Below are 18,113 nucleotides of genomic sequence, written 5' to 3'. Positions count from 1 at the left end.
GTCATCATGAGTGACCTAAACTATCTGGACGTCTGCTGGGAAGAGCAGTCAGCTAGGTCTGACCACTCACGCAGGTTCCTAGCTGAGTTACAGGACCTTCATCTAACCCAGTAGGTGCTGTGGAAGAAATCAAACTCCGCGTTGTGGTTGAATCAGAACTGACAGAGCCAGCTTTTCTTTATTTAGGGCTATACTGTGATCACAGGGAGGATTTCATACAGCAAGGGGACTCACCCACTTGTCTGTTTCAAAGGAATCCTCCTCCTCTCTAAGTTTTCAGGCATTTTTATACTTAAGACAGATAAAGAGAGAAAAAAAAATACGACCTTGGAGAAACTGAAACAAGTTTACTTAATTGGACATCTGTGCACAGAGTAATAAGACATGCAGGATTTCTTATCTCAAAACATGTAACTGAAATAAGCAGTATCAGCACTTCTGGTCTCTCTCTGTTTTTTCTAGTCAAGTAGGCCAGAAGCCAGACTAAATTTACTCTTACAGTGCACAGTCCCACCAAGGGAAATGCCTTGTTGGACCTGGTCCTGGCTCCGGGCGACAACCTGGTGCGGGGTCTGTGGGTTCTCGCCCACCTGGGCGACAGCGATCATCGTCTGCTGGGATTCACCATCCAGCGCAAGGTGGCAAAGGCAAGCAGCAAGGCAGCGGCCCTAGACTTCAGGAGGGAGGATTTCAATGAGGTAAGGAGACTAGTCGGGGAAGCACTGAGGTCCCGGAGGGGAGGGGAGTTGGAAGTCCAGGAAGAGTGGTTGTTCCTTAAGGACATGATCCTCCAAGCGCAAAGGGTGACAATCCCCACACGGATCAAAGGGGGCAGGAGTGCTCAAAAGCCCCCATGGCTCACCAAAAGCATCCAGGAATGTCTCAAAGCTAGAAAGGAGGTGTACACCCAATGGAAGGGAGGGGCCATCACCAAGGAGGATTATACTTCCATTGCCTGAGATTGCAGGGGGACTGTTAGGGAGGCCGAGGCGGAGATGGGACTGGGACTAGCGACCCAGATCAAGGACAACAAGAAGTCCTTTTTTAAAATACTTTGGGGATAAAAAGAAGGTTCCAGGTAACGTGCGGCCACTGCAGGATATGCTAGGAAACCTGGTAGTCACACCAGACTATAAAGCTAACCTCTTTAACAATTTCTTTGCCTCCATCCTTTTAAGCCTGACCAGGGCATCCTCCCCCACTGGGATCACCAACGGACCCAGGGGAGGTGCTGCCAGGCCCAGGGTGAGTGAGGACCTAGTCAGGGAACTTCTGGTGGGTCTAGACATGTTCAGGTCAGCCGGTCCTGATGATCTCCACCCCTGAGTGCTGAGGGAACTAGCAGAGGTCATTGCGGGACCCCTGGCATGGCTTTATGAGCACTCGTGGTGCTCTGGTAAGGACTGAAAAAGGGCCAACGTGGCTCCCATTTTCAAAAAAGGGAGGAAGGAGGACCCAGGAAACTACAGGCTCATTAGTCTTATCTTGGTCCTGGGAAAGCTCTTTGAAAAAATTATCTAGGAGCACATCTGTGAGGGACCAGCAGGGGAGATCATGCTTAGGGGCAACCAATACAGGCTCATTTGAGGCAGGTCCTGTCAGACCACCCTGGTGGCCTTCTACAACCAGGTCACAAAATCCTTGGATACAGGTGTCACGGTGGACATAGTCTTTCTAGACTTTAGGAAGGCCTTTGACACTGTCTCTCACCCCACTTTCATTAAGAAATTAGGTGACTGTGGCGTCAATGCCTACACAGTCAGATGGGTCACAAATTGGCTGGAGGGCCGCACCCAGAGAGCGGTGGTGGACGGGTCATGTTCGACCTGGAGGGACGTGGGCAGTGGGGTCCCCCAGGGCTGAGTCCTCGGGCCCGCACTGTTCAACATCTTCATCAGCGACTTGGACGAGGGGGTGAAATGCACCCTGTTCACATCTGCAGATGACATTAAGATGTGGAGAGAAGCTGGCATGCTGGAGGAAAGGGACAGGCTACAATTGGACCTAGACAGGTTACAGGGGTGGGCAGATGAGAACAGGATGGGATTCAACACTGACAAGTGCACGGTGCTGCACCTGGGGAGGAAGAACCGGCACCGTACCTGCAGGCTGGGGAGCTCCCTTCTCGTCAGGGCAGAGGCAGAAAAGGATCTTGGAGTCGTCATTGACTCCGAGATGAACATGGGCCGGCGGCGTGGGGACGTGGTCAGGAAGGCCAACCACACCTTGTCCTGCATCCACAGATCCATCTCGAGCTGGTCCAAGGAGGTGATCCTCCCCCTCTGTGCGGCACTGGTCATGCCGCAGCTGGAGTCCTGCGTCCAGTTCTGGGCGCCACACTTCAGGGGGGATGTGGACAGCATGGAGAGGGTCCAGAGGAGGCCACTCGCATGGTTGGGGGCAGCAGGGCAGGCCTACGAGGAGAGGCTATGGGACCTGAATAGCTTTAAATCACCATTTTTAAAGCTTGTTAAGAGCACGCATCTGTAGATGTGCTCCCTGAATCTGCATTAAATTGGGTGAACGTGCATTAAATACACATGTCGACACATCCAGCAAGCAGCAGCTAAGCAGAAAGTTTGCCAAAGGGCTCCTGATGGAAGCCCTGCTGTCACAATGCTGACTCTCCAGAGCAGGGGCTGCCGTTCCTGCTATGTTATGCAATGGATACATAGACACAAACCCATTATCGACTACACTGAAACGCAGAAGCAAGTTTACTGGATAAATTGAGATCTAGACTGGCTTAATTTGCAATTGCTTTGAAAGGTGCCAAAGAGTGCTACTATAGGTTACCTTTAAAAAATTTTAAATCTTCAGACTGATACACCATTATGAAGTCAGAACAATTTCAGAGCAGTCACAACTTAAGGCTTGGTTTCATCTCAGACCTGCACAACTGTGACGTACGAGAGATCCTGGTGAGCAGGGGCATGGACAAGAGCCAGGACTCTATCCCTTGTCAGGGCCGGGAGAGAAGAGTGGGGTGGCATGAAGTTTCAAACCAGAGACACCACCATAACCAACAGGAGGTGCAGGTGGGAGGGGAAGTTTCATAGTTTCTAGGGTCGGAAGGGACCTGAGCAGATCATCTAGTCCGACCCCCTGCCATGGCAGGAAAGAGTACTGGGTCAAACGACCCCAGCAAGGTGTTCATCCAGCCTCCTCTTAAACCCCCCCAGGGTAGGAGCCGGCACCACTTCTCTTGGATGTTGGTCCCAGATCCTAGCTGCCCCGACCGTGAAGTGGCGCCTCCTGATATCCAGCCTAAACCTGCCCTCTGCCAGTTTGTGACTGTTATTCCTGGTCACTCCTGGCGGTGCTCGGGGGAACAGGGACTCCCCCAGTGCCTGCTGGTCCCCCCTGACTAGTTTGTAACAGGCCACTAGATCCCCCTCAGCCTTCTCTTGTGGAGGCTGAACAGGCTCAGGCCCCGTATCCTGTCCTCATAGGGCCTGCCCTGCTGCCCCCTGACCATGCAAGTGGCCTCCTCTGGACCCTCTCCATGATGTCCACATCCCTCCTGCAGCGTGGCGCCCAGAACTGGACGCAGTACTCCAGCTGCAGCCTGACCAGTGCCGCATGGAGGGGGAGGATCACCTCCCTGGACCTGCTCGAGATGCATCTGTGGATGCAGGACAAGGTGCGGCTGGCCTTCCTGACCGCGTCCCCACACTGCCGGCCCATGTTCATCTTGGAGTCAGTGATGACCCCCAGATCCCTTTCCGCCTCCATGCTGACAAGAGGGAAGTTCCCCAGCCTGTAGGTATGGTGCCGGTTGTTCCTCCCCAGGCGCAGCCCCTTGTACTTGTCTGTGCTGAATCCCATCCTATTCTCGTCCGCCCACCCCTGTAACCTGTCTAGGTCCGATCGCAGCCTATTCCTCCCTTCTAGCATGCCCACGTCCCCCCACATCTTAGTGTCATCAGCAAATCTGAACAGGTGCTTTTTACCCCCTCATCCAAGTCGCTGATGAAGATGTTGAACAGTGCGGGCCCGAGGACCGAGCCCTGCAGGACCCCACTGCCCACGTCCCTCCAGGTCGAACGTGACCCGTCCACCGCCGCTCTCTGGGCGTGGCCCTCCCGCCAGTTGGGACACGTCTGACTGTGGGGGGTCGACACCACAGCCCCCAGTTTCTTAATGAGAACGGGGTGAGAGACAGTGTCGAAGGCCTCTGAAAGTCCAGGAAGACGATGTCCACTGCCCCCCTGCATCTGAGGATTTGGTGATCTGATCATAAAAGGCCACCAGGTTGGTCTGACAGGACCTGCCACTGATGAACCCGTGCTGGTTGCCCCTGAGCACGCAGTCCCCTGCTGGCCCCTCCTGGATGTGTGCCAGAATAATTTTCTCAAACAGTTGTGGAGAAAAAAAAAAAAAAGTGAATGGGGAGAGATGAGAATTAAAGAGAAAGGAATGAGAAAAAAAAGAACAATACTTTTTTAAAAAGGATCAGCATCTTGTATGTGTTTCACTGAATTGGGATTATGTTCAGTGGGAGGTGAATTGCTAATCACACCAGGGCAGAGCAGATTCAGCAGGCTGACTGCATCCGAACCAAGGCAGAACAGAGACCCAGCCGGCTCGCTGCATGCATGCCACACTTGGGCAGAGCTGTGACCCAGGATGCAGCCCGGCTGCTGGTTTCCATTCCCTAGCTAAGTCTTGTCATGGTGGTAGGTAGTAGGATTGCTGCTGCTGTTTGCATGGTGAGCTGTGCCTGGGTGCTCAGGGTGTACTGGGAGGGAGAGCCAGCATTACCCCCCTGGGCAGTAGAGCTCAGGAGGGTTGAGAGTTTGCCCACACAGCAAAGGAGTGGCAACGACGCATCCTGAGATGATGGAGGGAGCAAATAGAGCATTTTATTTCCCTGGTGCAGACTGACCATACCCTGGGATGACTTGGGTAAAAAACATCAAAAATAACGCTCAGCTGAAGTGGCACAACTTTGAAATGTTTAAAGGGCACTCAGCATGGGTTAACACCCATTAATGGGTAAATGTTCCTGGTTTAAGTGCCTTTATGGTCTAACAGGAACCTGTAACACCCACAGAAACTAGCCTTCACTAATGTCCAACAGCTTTGATTCACTGGAGCCCTTTGAACTTTTTCTGACTATGAACATACAAGTGAAAAAAAAATTATGGAAAGATTTGGAAATTTTCAGCACTGACATAGCTAGAACAGAGCCACCTCGTTTAGTCTTTGGTACTTACGCATTATGCTGGAATAATTATCTCAGCAGTGCGATTGTAAAGAACAGGCACTGATTTTCACTGCGTGAAAGGAAGATCCTACCCAGATTAAACCAAAACAGCAAGTGAACCTACTGAAATAATCCCTGCTGCACAGAACCAGTCTCTGCCTCTCTCTTCTCCATCACCAAATGCTGAGAGCTGCAGTAATTCTATTTGCAGTTTAATCAGCAGTCTGTTTGCCAAGGGAGGGGAGTGTTTTTTAAGCACCTGGAGAATAAATTTGTCAGAGGCAGGGATAAGTCCATAGCAAAATCTGCTGGCGCCTAGTTGAGCAGCTAGGGTCAGGTACTTTAGGGGTATTAGCTGGATTAAATGTGCTCAGAGACAGAAAGCCTTGTGCAGTTTTATTAAGATGGAGAGAGATGAATATTATTAAGCCAAGCGATCATACATGTCATTTCAGCAAAGAGGGTATTAGAAATGGAAGCAAACATCATTAACAGCAACTAGAAGAACAGTTTCATCTGCATACATAAATATTTTAGCTCGAGCACTTCCACTGGGTAAGTCGTTAATGAAAAGCACGAGGAAAAAAAAAAGAGAGAAGGATGCACCGTTGACCCTTCAGGCAGTCATTTGAAAAAAAGAAAAGAAATATGGGACAAGGAAGGCAGAGAGAGAATCAAAATAAAGGGAGAGATGCATCTCTTTTTTTAAGTGGTGTAGCTTCAGAGTAGCACCCCTATCGATGGCCTGAATATGGCTTGCTGTACCAAGGGAAGGGAAAAAAATGGAAAATATGTATTCTGTGTTAGGAATTTAAAGTACAAACCCATTAGGAAGTAGGGTAACTATGGGCGGGGGATGACCAGGGCCTCAGCCCTGTGTACCAACGTAGAGGGGGCACAAGAACAGAGCTGCTACTTCCAGCAGCCCAGCCACCGTCCTCAGCCCATCTGCCAGGGCTGCCCTTGCCATCTGGGCCACTGGGCCCTCTTATGACACCTCTGGAGCCCTCTTTTCTAATCACTGCTGTGTCACCAATTCTTGAAGTGACCAGTTTTTCAGGCAGGACCCAACAAATAGATTGTCATCCTCCTATCGAAGGACTGCCACCATTGCCACCGACGGTCTTCCAATACATAGGAAGTCAGTGGTGAGCCCATGGATGACGGAGATCTGAGGTCCAGTAAGTGATCCAGATCTTTGACTGCAGATGTGAAATAAAGCCATGATCCAACATCACTAGGATCTACTTCTTCCTGGAACTCGTTCCCTCTCGTCCATCCACTTCCATACTGAGGTGAGTTTGCTCAAAACAGTCGATGCCTACGCATACATACCTACTAATACAAAGGTATGCACTGAGCACCTACATGTCCCGTTGAAGCTGATGGGATTTGGATCAGTCTGTACAAATTTAAGAGGATGGGAGGGTGGGGGGGCTGAGACTGAACCTACATAGGTTCACACCTCCCTATTGACCAGGTTAGAGAGGAGCAAAGCCAGCAGATGACTTTTTCATGGCTTGGACTTTTTCAAACCTGAGCCACTGCAGGCATGTGCCTGCATGTCTGGGATGTCTTTACAGTTACAAACTGATTTAGCCTAGCCAGGTTAGACTAACCTGCAAAGGGTGAATCAATTCAGGCTCAGGCTTTTTGAATGTCTGTCTCTAGCCTGGGAATAAACTTCCCCCTAACAGCAAGAGAGAGTCTTTTTAGGTCAGATTTGGAGCGGTGCACTGGTAGGACACATAGCAGAGGCCGTGGGAGAGCAGTCTGCAGCTCTGCCTGCCATATGGAGAGATGGCCTACCCTTTCATACTCTTATCAGCCAGGTGTATTGCCTTAGCCAGCAGCTATAGGATCCATTGTTCTCACCCTGCCTCTCTTCTCTGAGGCTTTGGCCAGGTCACTTTGGGCTTAGCTGTGCACAGCCCTGTGCAAGCCACATCTCCAGCCTATTTGCACAGCTTTGAAAGGGCTGGGAGCAGTGATGGGTTTTGGGATCCTGAGTCCCCAATAGCCACTCAGTGCAGCTAAGCATGCAGGGAGCATGGGCACCTTCAATGCTGGAGCAGTGGCCACGCTCCTCCCTGGCTTCTGAAGCTGCTATTCTTGTCTCCAGGTACTGCCTTGGGCTCACCCTGTCTGGGCTTCCAGCTTTTTTACCTCAATTTCCATTCTGACAAAATGGGGATAATATTGTAGAATTATAAAAAACGAGGGTTGAAGGGACCTCAGGAGGTCACATCTACTCCAAACCCCTGCTCCAAGCAGGACCAGCCCCAACCACCTCATCACTGAGCACCCACATCTGCTGAATCGCAGCACAGATATCTCTTTGGGAAAGGCTGGTGGGGTCCTGTTAACTTCAAAAGTGATCGAAAGTGTTTTATGGATACACCCGTTTCTGGATTGTGGCCATATTGTCTAGAGGAAAAGGCAGTCAGGACTCATGGTAGAGGTGATATCTTTTATTAGAACAACAAGATTTTTGCAAAAAAATTCTATAATTGCAAGCTTTTGGGCACAAACATCCTTCATTTGGCATTGGAGGAAAGATTGTAAAAGTTCTTTTGGGTAGAAATGAAAGTTCATCTTTCATAGGATTTCACAAAGGAGACGATAGATGAAAAACTCCTCTGGGCAGGAAGTTCATAGCTTGTCTGGAGCCTCTCACCTCCTGCGAGGATCTGGGATGATGCAAATTACCTTGAGACAAAAGCAGAAGCAGGAGCTCAGGTTTCAGGTGGTCACAGTTGCTTCTTGCTTGGGAAAATATGAAGATTTCATTTAAAAAAAAATCAGCTAAAATTCAATATCTTCCATGTGTCAGGTACCCAGGTTGTAGATGTATTGGTTTAGAGAAAAAGGCAATCAGGACTCATACTAGAGGAGTCCTGTCTAGTCTTGTATTAGACCAACAAGATTATGGATCCACATGCTTTCGCCCTCCTGGTCCTGAGACAGGAGGATTTTTTTTTTCAATTTTTATTGACAAATTACAACCATAAGCAGGTTTCCTTTTCCTGCTCTTGGGTCTTCAGTCAAAACCCTCCTTCAGTCTCACTGAGAGTTTTTCCTGGAAAAGGACTTAGTGACAATTTTAGGGACTGGCCCAGTTCTCCATTGCACGCTGATTGCTTCTATGGGGGAGGCTGGTTAAACTCTATTTCATCACTGTTTGCATCTTGAGAACAAGGGGGGCTTTGTTACTGAAAGCTGAATCAGGTTCCCCAGGCTCACATCCAGCAAAACCTCTTCTGGACCAGGAAGACGACCCACCATCCTTCCTCTCTGCCATGAAGGAAGACCAGCTCAGAGAAAAGCAGCCTTATCTTTAAGCATCAACAGGAGCCAGAGACTTGACACCTGATGCTGAATCGGCTTCTTAGAAACCCTCTTAAATAGATGGAGATGATGATTCAGATATCGCTTTCTGCTTTTCTCTCCATCTTCTTCCATTTCAGAGTCTCTCATTGCTCTTTTTTAAATTTTTTTGTGGCCAAATTGCAACCAGCAGCCTGCTAATCCATCAACCCTGAGATTTCCTCTGAGCATCCAGCCCCTTTGCGTTTTGAAGTAGGCTTTTAAAAACAATCCCTGCTTGAAACAGCGCCCCTGACTCCACAGGACCCGAATGGGTGATGTTGTTAACGCTTAGCTGTCAAAGTCATGATTATGCTTACAAAAATAATGGTCTCAAAAATCACCTGTTTTAAAAATAATAAATAGTGGGTTCTTTATTTACTCTTCAGCTGCATGCACCTGTGCAAGGTTTGCTCTCCAGCCTTGAGAGCTCAAAGGTGACTTGCTTTTTGAGAGACGAAAGCTTAGATTCTCTCACAGTCTTGTGATTCCAGGAGCTGGGGCTTAATGGAAAACATTAAATCTCATGAGAAAGCTTGTGATAAATTTGCAAAAAAGGGGTAACTGGTGTTTTTGGTGTCCTTCCTGCATTGTGCAAAGCCGGTAGGGTGAAATCAGCCGGGGAAAATTCACTTCCCGTGCATGCTCAGTATTGCTGTCTGCTTCTTTTGCACCTCCATGAGGCTAACAGGTTCACAACCTAGCAGTGGGCTCTTTAAATATTAAAATAAAAACTAAGTCATAAAACAAACAAGATGAACCGCAAAACCTGAATAGCGTAGATTAATTGAGGACATTTCTATTAAGATTTTTTAAACTTCTTTTTAAAAAAAGGGAAATTACCTTTTGCTCCTGTCAAGCCCAACAATGTCCCTTGAAATGTTGGGATCAAGCTCGTGGACTCACTTCTCATTCACGCTTTGCTACCCAAAGGGAGCAGAAATCTCTTTATTTATGTCACATTCTAATGAATGTGAAATGCCATCTTCTAAAAATGATCTGCGGTGTTATGCTCTGCCCTGACAATGTGCAGGTTGTTCGAGGGGATTAGTGCTGCCTGGGTACCACGGTCTAAAGGAGGTCAGAGCGCCTCCGGATTGCACTGTAGGGATATTTCAGGATTTTACCTCCATGACTCCAGATGTGTAGCAAAATCCTTGAGCACCTTGGGTGAGATGGAGGGAGGTGGGGGGGGGGGTGTGCCAGCCACTGGAGATGTGGGGAGGGGCTCCTGGTGAGAAAGTTTTTCCTAACATCCAACCTCAGCTTCCCTTGCTGCAGCTTGAGCCCATTGCTCCTTGTCCTGTTGTCCGCCCTCACTGAGACCAGCCCAGCTCTGTCCTCCTTGCAACCCCCTCTGCAGGGAAGTGAAGGCTGCTATTCAATCCCACCCCACCCCCTCAGTCTTCTGTTCAGCAGAATAAATGCAGAATTTCAGGGTGACAGTGCAGTGATGGAGTCTGTCAGACAATAGCAATGCAAAAAGGACAAGGACTTTTACAATGTTAGGTTATATACCCTTGTTTACTGGTGGAAGAAGGCCATTGACAGAGAAGGAAACGGTTGAAAAATAGCTGTAAGTTTAGTGATGATGTACACATTTTCTGTGCCAATTTAATATTTTTTAATAATATTTGGCTGAGAAGAAGGAAAGATTCATTTCTACATGACTCTTATATTTCTTGTCAATTCCCATGGGTGGAATTTGGCTTGGAGACATGAATTGTTGATGAAGGGCAACTGTCGGGAGGATGGAGATGGGCTTTTCTCTGCAGCGGTATGAGACAGGACTCGGAGCAAAGACCTCAAGCTGCAGCAGAGGAAATTGAGGTTGGAGATGAGGAGAAACCTTTTGACTACGAGGGTGGTCAAGCATGGGAACGGGCTATCGAGAGACGTGGTGGGATCTCCATCACCGGCCGTTTTCAAGGGCAGGTTGGACAGACGTTTGGCTGGGATGGTTTTTATTCATGGCTGATCCTACTTTGAGCAGGGGTTGGACTGGATGATCTTGTGAGGTCCCTTCTAACCCTACATTCTCATCATCCTATATTTTCGCCTACATGTCACAGGCATATAGGATTGGAAGCAGCCTCTTGAGCCAGAGCCTGGCTGTCTGCTTTCATGACCATTTGTCCAAGAAATATTTACCACTCTGACCCTTACCACAGCCAGAAAGCACCTTACTAAAAAAGAGTGGGCATGTCTACACGAGATGCTAACTGCTCAGTAGCCTACTAATGCTGCACAGTAGGGTGCTGGGCAAAACCCATGCTAATATGCTACTGTGCAGTAGTACTAGGCTACTGTGGAGTTAGCATGTGTAAAAACCAGCGGTATTGCACAGTACACTGATTTACTACTTGGTTATCCAAGTACTAAACTTAATGTGCAGTAACTACAGTGCATTAATGAACCTGTTTGTTGAAAGGGTGTTGCCCATGTCCCCTCAGGCAATTCATTAGGTTAAAAGATGCTCAGGCCCTCCTAGGAAGAGGATCATGTTCTGGACCATAGAGGAAGGCAAAACCACCCTGGTTTGTGCCAATCTGACCTGGGAGAAAAATTCCTACCTAATCCCAAACCACGGGGTTTCACCTTGAACAACGGAGCCGGATCTCCATCCAGGTGCTGAGAAGTGTAAGTGCTGGGTGGGAGTCATCCATGCACACCAGCTAATGTCCAGTACTTCTATGGAAGCTGGCAGAAAAAGATGCCCCCAGCCAACTTTTGAGAACCAAATCATGTGTGCGGGGGTGGGATTTCTCCTTAGCCTCTACAGTGAACCAACAGAAGCACTGAAGCATATGTCAAAACACAGCTGCAGTGACCTCAATCTGAGTTTTTAAAGGTATCATATTATGGAAATACTTTCCTTAATGAAAATGTCTCAGCAGTCTTCAGAAGGACTACTCACCTGAGTAAAAAGTGCTCGATCAGTAAGGAATTACAGGGTAAGTACACTGAAGCTAGCTCCGTCTAGAGAGGTGTTGGACACCCTGTATTCATTGCAAGGCCAATGAGACTGAAATGCTTTCCCTGTTTCTGAAGTAGTGCCAAAGGAGCACAATAAACCCACCTAATTGGGTGCATTGACCTGACTTAATGCAGCATTACGGCTCACTGGCCTGATCTTCACTTTGTATTGTTGCCTCCACACCGCGCAGAACCATGCATTCTGTGTGCCCCGGCTCCCGAAACCAATCGCCTGCCCGAATTATGCCCACACCAGTTCACAAATTGGAGGGCCATCAGTAAGGAAAGCCTGGTCCCCAGTAGGAATGTACTTGTCAGTGGTCCCCTTCATGGAAACAGGAGTAGAAATGGAGTGCAAGGCACCCCCATGATGAATGGTGAGTCTCTGTAACTCAGTCACCTGCAAATGCTGATAGCAAAGGACAAAGGCAGCTGACTTTCCATGATGCTGGCAGATGGTCCAAGGGTGATGTTGATGCTCTATGGCTGATAAAGGGGACCAGAAAGCAAGTGCTCCTATCTAGGGGACCCAGACCTTCCTGCCTCTGCTTTCAGATGAGAGGCCCAAGATATAAATTGAGATATGCTCTATTCCGTACTGTTGTCCAACCACAGTATAATAAGATGCCCATGGACATTTTTTAAAACTGATCAGCACAATCTGTACAGCAGCTCTAGTACAGAGTTTATGACTGACCAGCTTAACATAGAGAAAGCTGTAAAAAAGTGTGAAATAAAGATTTACTGGCACAACCTTACAAAGGCAGTGTAGCAAAGGAGGTCATTAGGGGTCCATGAAGATGGCAGTTAGTATTAAAAGAAGCCAAGAATTGCAAGTTCAAGTTGCAGCAGCACTAGCACTAATGATACCATGTTGTTCCTGTAATGTGTATTATTTTATCTTCTAGGCCTAGGTTGCAGGCTCCTTATTATTATAATTATATTTCTGTAGTACAATCCCATTGGTGCTTGCTGATCAGTGAATTTCCAGCGGTCATGGATCTACTCCTCAGCAAACCTAGATGGGAATCTTTTTGTCAAACCTTCAATTATTCTCCCCCTAAAAACCTGATTAGTCACACCTGGGATGCAGGTTTTTTCCCTTAAAATTTCCTAGTTTGAAAAACTGGGAGGGGAGTAGAGGGGGGTCTTGAAAGATCTAATTTGTGATATATATATATATTTTTTTTTAATGCAAAGGTTTTCTTATTTTTTTTAAGTTGGAATTCTTTCCTTTTGTACCAGGAGGCAAAGATTTATTTGATATCTTTTATTTGATAGCAGCCTTCAATTACCTGAAGGGTGATTATAGAGAGGATAGAGAAGGGCTTTTTTTTCTGGCTGTAGGGGACAGAATTAGGAGCAATGACCTCAAGCTGCAGCAGGAGAAATTTAGGTTGGAGATGAGGGTGGTCCCAAGTCAGTCCATACACACAGTGTTACTGCACAATAAGGCATCTACATATGTGTTTCTGCACAGTAACTAATCAGGTATAAATCTGATATAGGCATCATGCCTGCGATAGCATAAGTCTCCATAGTTACTGTGCAGTACAGGCATGCACATGTAGATGCACACCCATACTACGCAGTAATTTTCAGTTACTGCTCAGCAACCTAAATTACTGCTCAGTAAATGTGCACGTGCAAATGTGCTCATTAAGAACAATTTTATTTAGCCAGGTTGTGGAGACAGCCATTTCTGAGATATCAAGTTAAGATGTCCAGAAACAGCCAATGCTTATCTCTTTCTTGCACTCATTCAGACTGAGTCATTCCTGTTCAAGCATTTCAGTAACTCAACAGAATCAATGATGCAGGATAATTTTATTCATTTAGATGACAAACTCCTCACAAAGAGGATCAGCTCTTGCATTTTTATTCTTCCATGGCTTTTAGTAAAGCAAATTAAACAGAAGAAAAATACGCTCTGAAGATGAGTGATTAAACTTGGGAGCAAGTGCTTGATGAGATGAAGACAGTAGAGTCAAATTCAGGTGATCTGGGTTTGATGTCCCTTTCTTCTTAACACCTCTGGAGCAAATCAGGTAAACTTCCCCCTGGCCCTGCTCCCCTTATCAGTGTTAAAAGTAGGCATATTATTTTTTTCTACCCCGTGTCTGATTAGATTGCAGGATTTTGGCATAGAAATTCTCTTGTGATGCATGAAAAAAAATAGCAGTTTTGGACCTGAAGACTTCCAAGAAGAGGTTGGATGGGCATCAGTCTGAGGTGGTTCACACAGGGGGTTGGACTCGGAGACCCTCAAGATCCCTATTAGTCCTATGGTAGGATCTCAGCTGCAGTCTCTAGACCCCACAGTTGTTGTTGCTGTAGTTGTAGTAGTTGTTGCTGTTTAATTATAACAATATGCAAAGGGACTTGTCAATGAAATTTCTGCAACCTTAACACTTCCAGGGCACAGCTGTAGGGATTTAATGTATTCAAGTTTTGCAGTACTGCATGTAAGAGGATATGATTTAAGGTAATGCATTTTAACACAGCATAATACACTCACCAGAATGTTTTTCCTTATAGTTATAGTCATGGTCTTAAATGACAATATATCAGGACAGGTAACTTGGCCGAGAGCTCACTAAAGCTGGCCTTGTAATGAATGCATGCTGCAGTACTGAGGTGCAATTTTTTTTACAAGTTACTACTATCCCAGGCTCTGCAGGGATAATTTGCTTGCCCTTTATTTGCAGACGTTACTTCAGACTGCTCAGAGAAATAACTTGAGCTGGTAATAATCATTTAGATACTTTCGGCCTCTCTTTGCTCTGGGGCGCAAGGGTTGGGAGGAGACATTTCCTTTGCAATCCAGCAATGCACAGGAAATGGTAGCATCTGATACGGGCAGGGGGACTAGCAAAGTAATGGGCTACGACTCTCTCAGCTGTACCAGCCACCCATGCAGATGGGGGTATCCCTGTAGTGACTGAATCATAGAAAATGAGGGTTGGAAGGCTCTTCTGGAGGTCACCTAATCCAACCCCTTATCAAAGCAGGACCATTCACAGCTAGAACCTCCCATTGCCTGGTCCTAAAAACCTCCAAGGATGGAGACTCCACCACCTCTCTGGGTACTAGATTTTTCCAACGATGTCTTCTGGAGCCAAAATTTCATAGTACTTTTGAAGTCTATCATCATCACACCTCACTCAAGTCTCCAAAGTAACATCAGTTATGAACAAAGGTATTAATGCAGCAGAGAGCAGTTTTGAAAAGTGATAAAGTGATTTCTCTGACAAGGCATTGTTATTAATGATCAGTTTATTAGCGGTGTGACATACAATGCATAATTATATTGGTAAATTGTTTAATAATTAGGACCCACGTTAATTGCCATCATTCAGCAGGTGAATTAAATACCCATGAGGTAAGCAACAGGGCCCTGGTGGGCAGAGGTAATTTTAATTCATTTTTCCAATGAATAAAGATGAAAATATAAGCCTGATGTAATTACAGTGTTTGGCAGGTGAATGTATGGGGGGGCAGGGGTGGGGGGAAGATACAGGTTTTGACAATGCCATTGTGGAGAATGAGCATGAGTGAATGATTTCCTAAAATATTTGTACTTTGAGGAAAGTCACAGGTGGGGAAATATAAGCCGGGAGATTCTTTGAATGGAATAAACATGATCAAAACCATATGGATAATTTTGAGCAGACCTGGTAGGAAATGGGTTTCCTACAACTGATACGCCCTTCCAGAGATGCAAGGTTGAGAAGAATTTCTCTTTCTGATTAAAGCAGAGGCAGCTCTTCAGAAGTGGGGTGGGATTTTTGCTTAGTACATTAATGACTGTTAACATTTATTGGGAGGATTGTGACTGAGGCACCACTTGGAGTAAGTGGAAGTGGGCACATCTACAAGTGCGCTTTAGTTCACAGTAGACAAATTTACTGCACAGTAAAGCATCACTGTCTACACATGTGCTTCAATTCAGGTGCAGTAGATTAATTTACTCCAGCATAAAATAGTCCTGTCAGACACAGGTACAATCTGACATCAGAGTAAGTTACGGTGCTTGAATGCATGTGTAGACAGTGACGTTGGGATTTGTTTACTCCATCTTAAATTGCACCAGAGTTTATTCAGTTGCATTAATTATGTGTGTAGACACACCCAGTGTGTACCAATTCATGAGCTAGCAGTATGAGCCATCCCCATGGAAAAGCATGATTTGCTAACTTCCCCCTGAAAAAAAATCAGGTGGCTGGCTTAAAAAATGGAAAAATGAATAAACAAATAAATAACTTGGGATGCTTTGTATTTGCCGTCCCATTTGTGAGCCTGGGGTCACATTTTTCCCTGCAGTTGACAGGAAAGAAAGCTATTTGCTACTTTTAGAGGTTAACTGAAATTTTACTTATCCACATGACTCCAGGATTTTCAAGGAGGGAGCCCCTGAAACCTTTCAAGATGTGCAACAAAAATCCCAGCAGCTGGCAATGTTATCCGTGGAAACATTGCTCCCGTGACACATCCTGGAGACACAGTGACTTCCCTGCTTCCCCATGGCTCTTTACTGACAATGCATTTCAACACGTGTCTCTATTCTGGGTCAGTGGAAATGACCATTTAGAAAGGGAGTGTTGGTTCCAAAAGTTTTGCCCGTTTCTATCTACTGACTATGCACCGACTCCAGGAGACAGCAAAGCAGTGACATAGCCGACACCTACCGAAAATGGGAGGGTTTGGCTTGGGCTGAGTTTATGCTCACAATGGTTTAGAAATAGGATGGCTGTTGGGACCCTGAATGTCTTTGTCACCGGCCTTGATAAAACCGTGGGGTCAGATCGAGGTCCATAATTGTTCAGCACAGGCACCAGACAAGATCGGGGACCTGTTGTACAAATGCGAAATGAGACTGCCCTCAGTCGAGAGAGAGAAAAGGGGAGAGTGGAAGCAGAAGCAGCTATGGATAAAGTAACTTGGCCAAGGTCTTTCAAGAGGCTACCGTAAGAGCCAGACACAGATCCCATATCTTCCAGACCGAGTCCCATTCCCTGTGCACTAACTAGTATATGCTTCTCTCTACTGATGTAAGAGCCCACTCAATGCAAATGCAAAAGTGGCAGAATCTGGCTTTGATTTATTCCATGCTCCACAGAGCTGTTACAAAGACCCTTTGCCTTGCCGAAACTATGGAGGGAGAGGGCAGAAGGAAAGAGTCAACATTAAGTAACACATCCTGCAGGCATGAAGCCACCCTTAGGCTTTTATTTCCTGATATTTTAGGAAACAAATGCAACACGTAGGCAAAATATTCATCATCAGGAAAAAGAAAGAAAGGCATAACATTTAAATCAAGGGGGTCAAAGCAAGGCAGGGGCACAAAAAAAAAAAAAAAGTAAAACTTGCCATCTAAAAGTCTGCAGTCATTTTCAGAACAGAGCCTTTTCAGAGGTGATGGGGTGTAGTTAGGTGTCAGAAGTGGAAATGAAAGAATCAGAGAAGTTCGATGGTTACGATCTGTTAAATCATCCTCTCCACTCACAGAACTTTTATCCTTAGTGTTTCAAAACCATATTGATTCCTTAACCATAATAACAACAATCCATCAGTGTCTGAAGAAGCTGCTATTTCAAAGATACTTTTCATATTGCAACAGCATCTTGAGCTGGCTGATCTGACCTCTAAATAAACGCTTGCCATAGATGGTGACACTGATCCAGGAGTCAGTGATGTGAATGAAGGATAACAAGACCCACAGCCCATTTCTGTGTGTCCTGCCATGGGAGAGCTATGTTGTTTCTGGTGCAGCCTGGCTCAGGACTGCCCCTCTGAGCTGACTGGGGTGACTTATGGCTGGACTTATATGTGCATAGAATAGAAATGAGTGGTTGCTGCATGATGATCCTGGGTTTTGCAGGGCTGGTATAGGAATTTTATCCCAGAAATGCAGACAAGACAATTTTCCATCCACACAGGGGAACATCCAAATACACTACCAGTCTTGGTGGACAACTGAGCCTTCTTTCCCACCCCTCCCAATATTTGAAGCTCTGATTGCTAACAAGACCATTGCTGGATTTCTTGGACTTCTCCATGCACACCACATGATGCTTAGAAAGGCTGGTCATGGGCGTGGTGGAAAGAGATGGTTAGTACTCAGAAGCTGATCAGGAGTCAGGCCTCCTTGAACTCAGCTCTCTTCTCTCTCTCCCAGTGGTTGGGAGTAGGACAGCTTATGTTGTCTCCATTTCTAGGCCATCTTCTGCAGCATAAAGAGCACTGAATACATAGAAAGTGAAACCTGTTTTTGGCTTGAGAAAGAGTCTGTAGCACCAGTGGGGTCATCAAGCCTTCCCAAAGAATCTGAAAAGCCTCCAGCACTAGATTCAACACCAACCCCACTTGCTTGATCCCTGCAGAGAAGAGAGTGAGCTGGGAAATATAAATGGGGCCAGAGATTTTTCAATGCATTAAAAAAAAAAAAAAAAATCACTTTTGTTTTAGGTTTGAGAGAGCCTGGTCAAGGGTCCTTATCAAAATGGGATGAAAAGAGAAATGAAAAGCCTCTCACGTCTTATGTCTCAATGTGTCTGCAGAG

The sequence above is a fragment of the Crocodylus siamensis genome, chromosome 4, assembly GCF_052110815.1.
Source record: "Crocodylus siamensis isolate JL-2025a chromosome 4, ASM5211081v1, whole genome shotgun sequence".
Classification (NCBI taxonomy): domain Eukaryota; kingdom Metazoa; phylum Chordata; order Crocodylia; family Crocodylidae; genus Crocodylus; species Crocodylus siamensis.
This window is presented reverse-complemented; position numbering follows the sequence as displayed.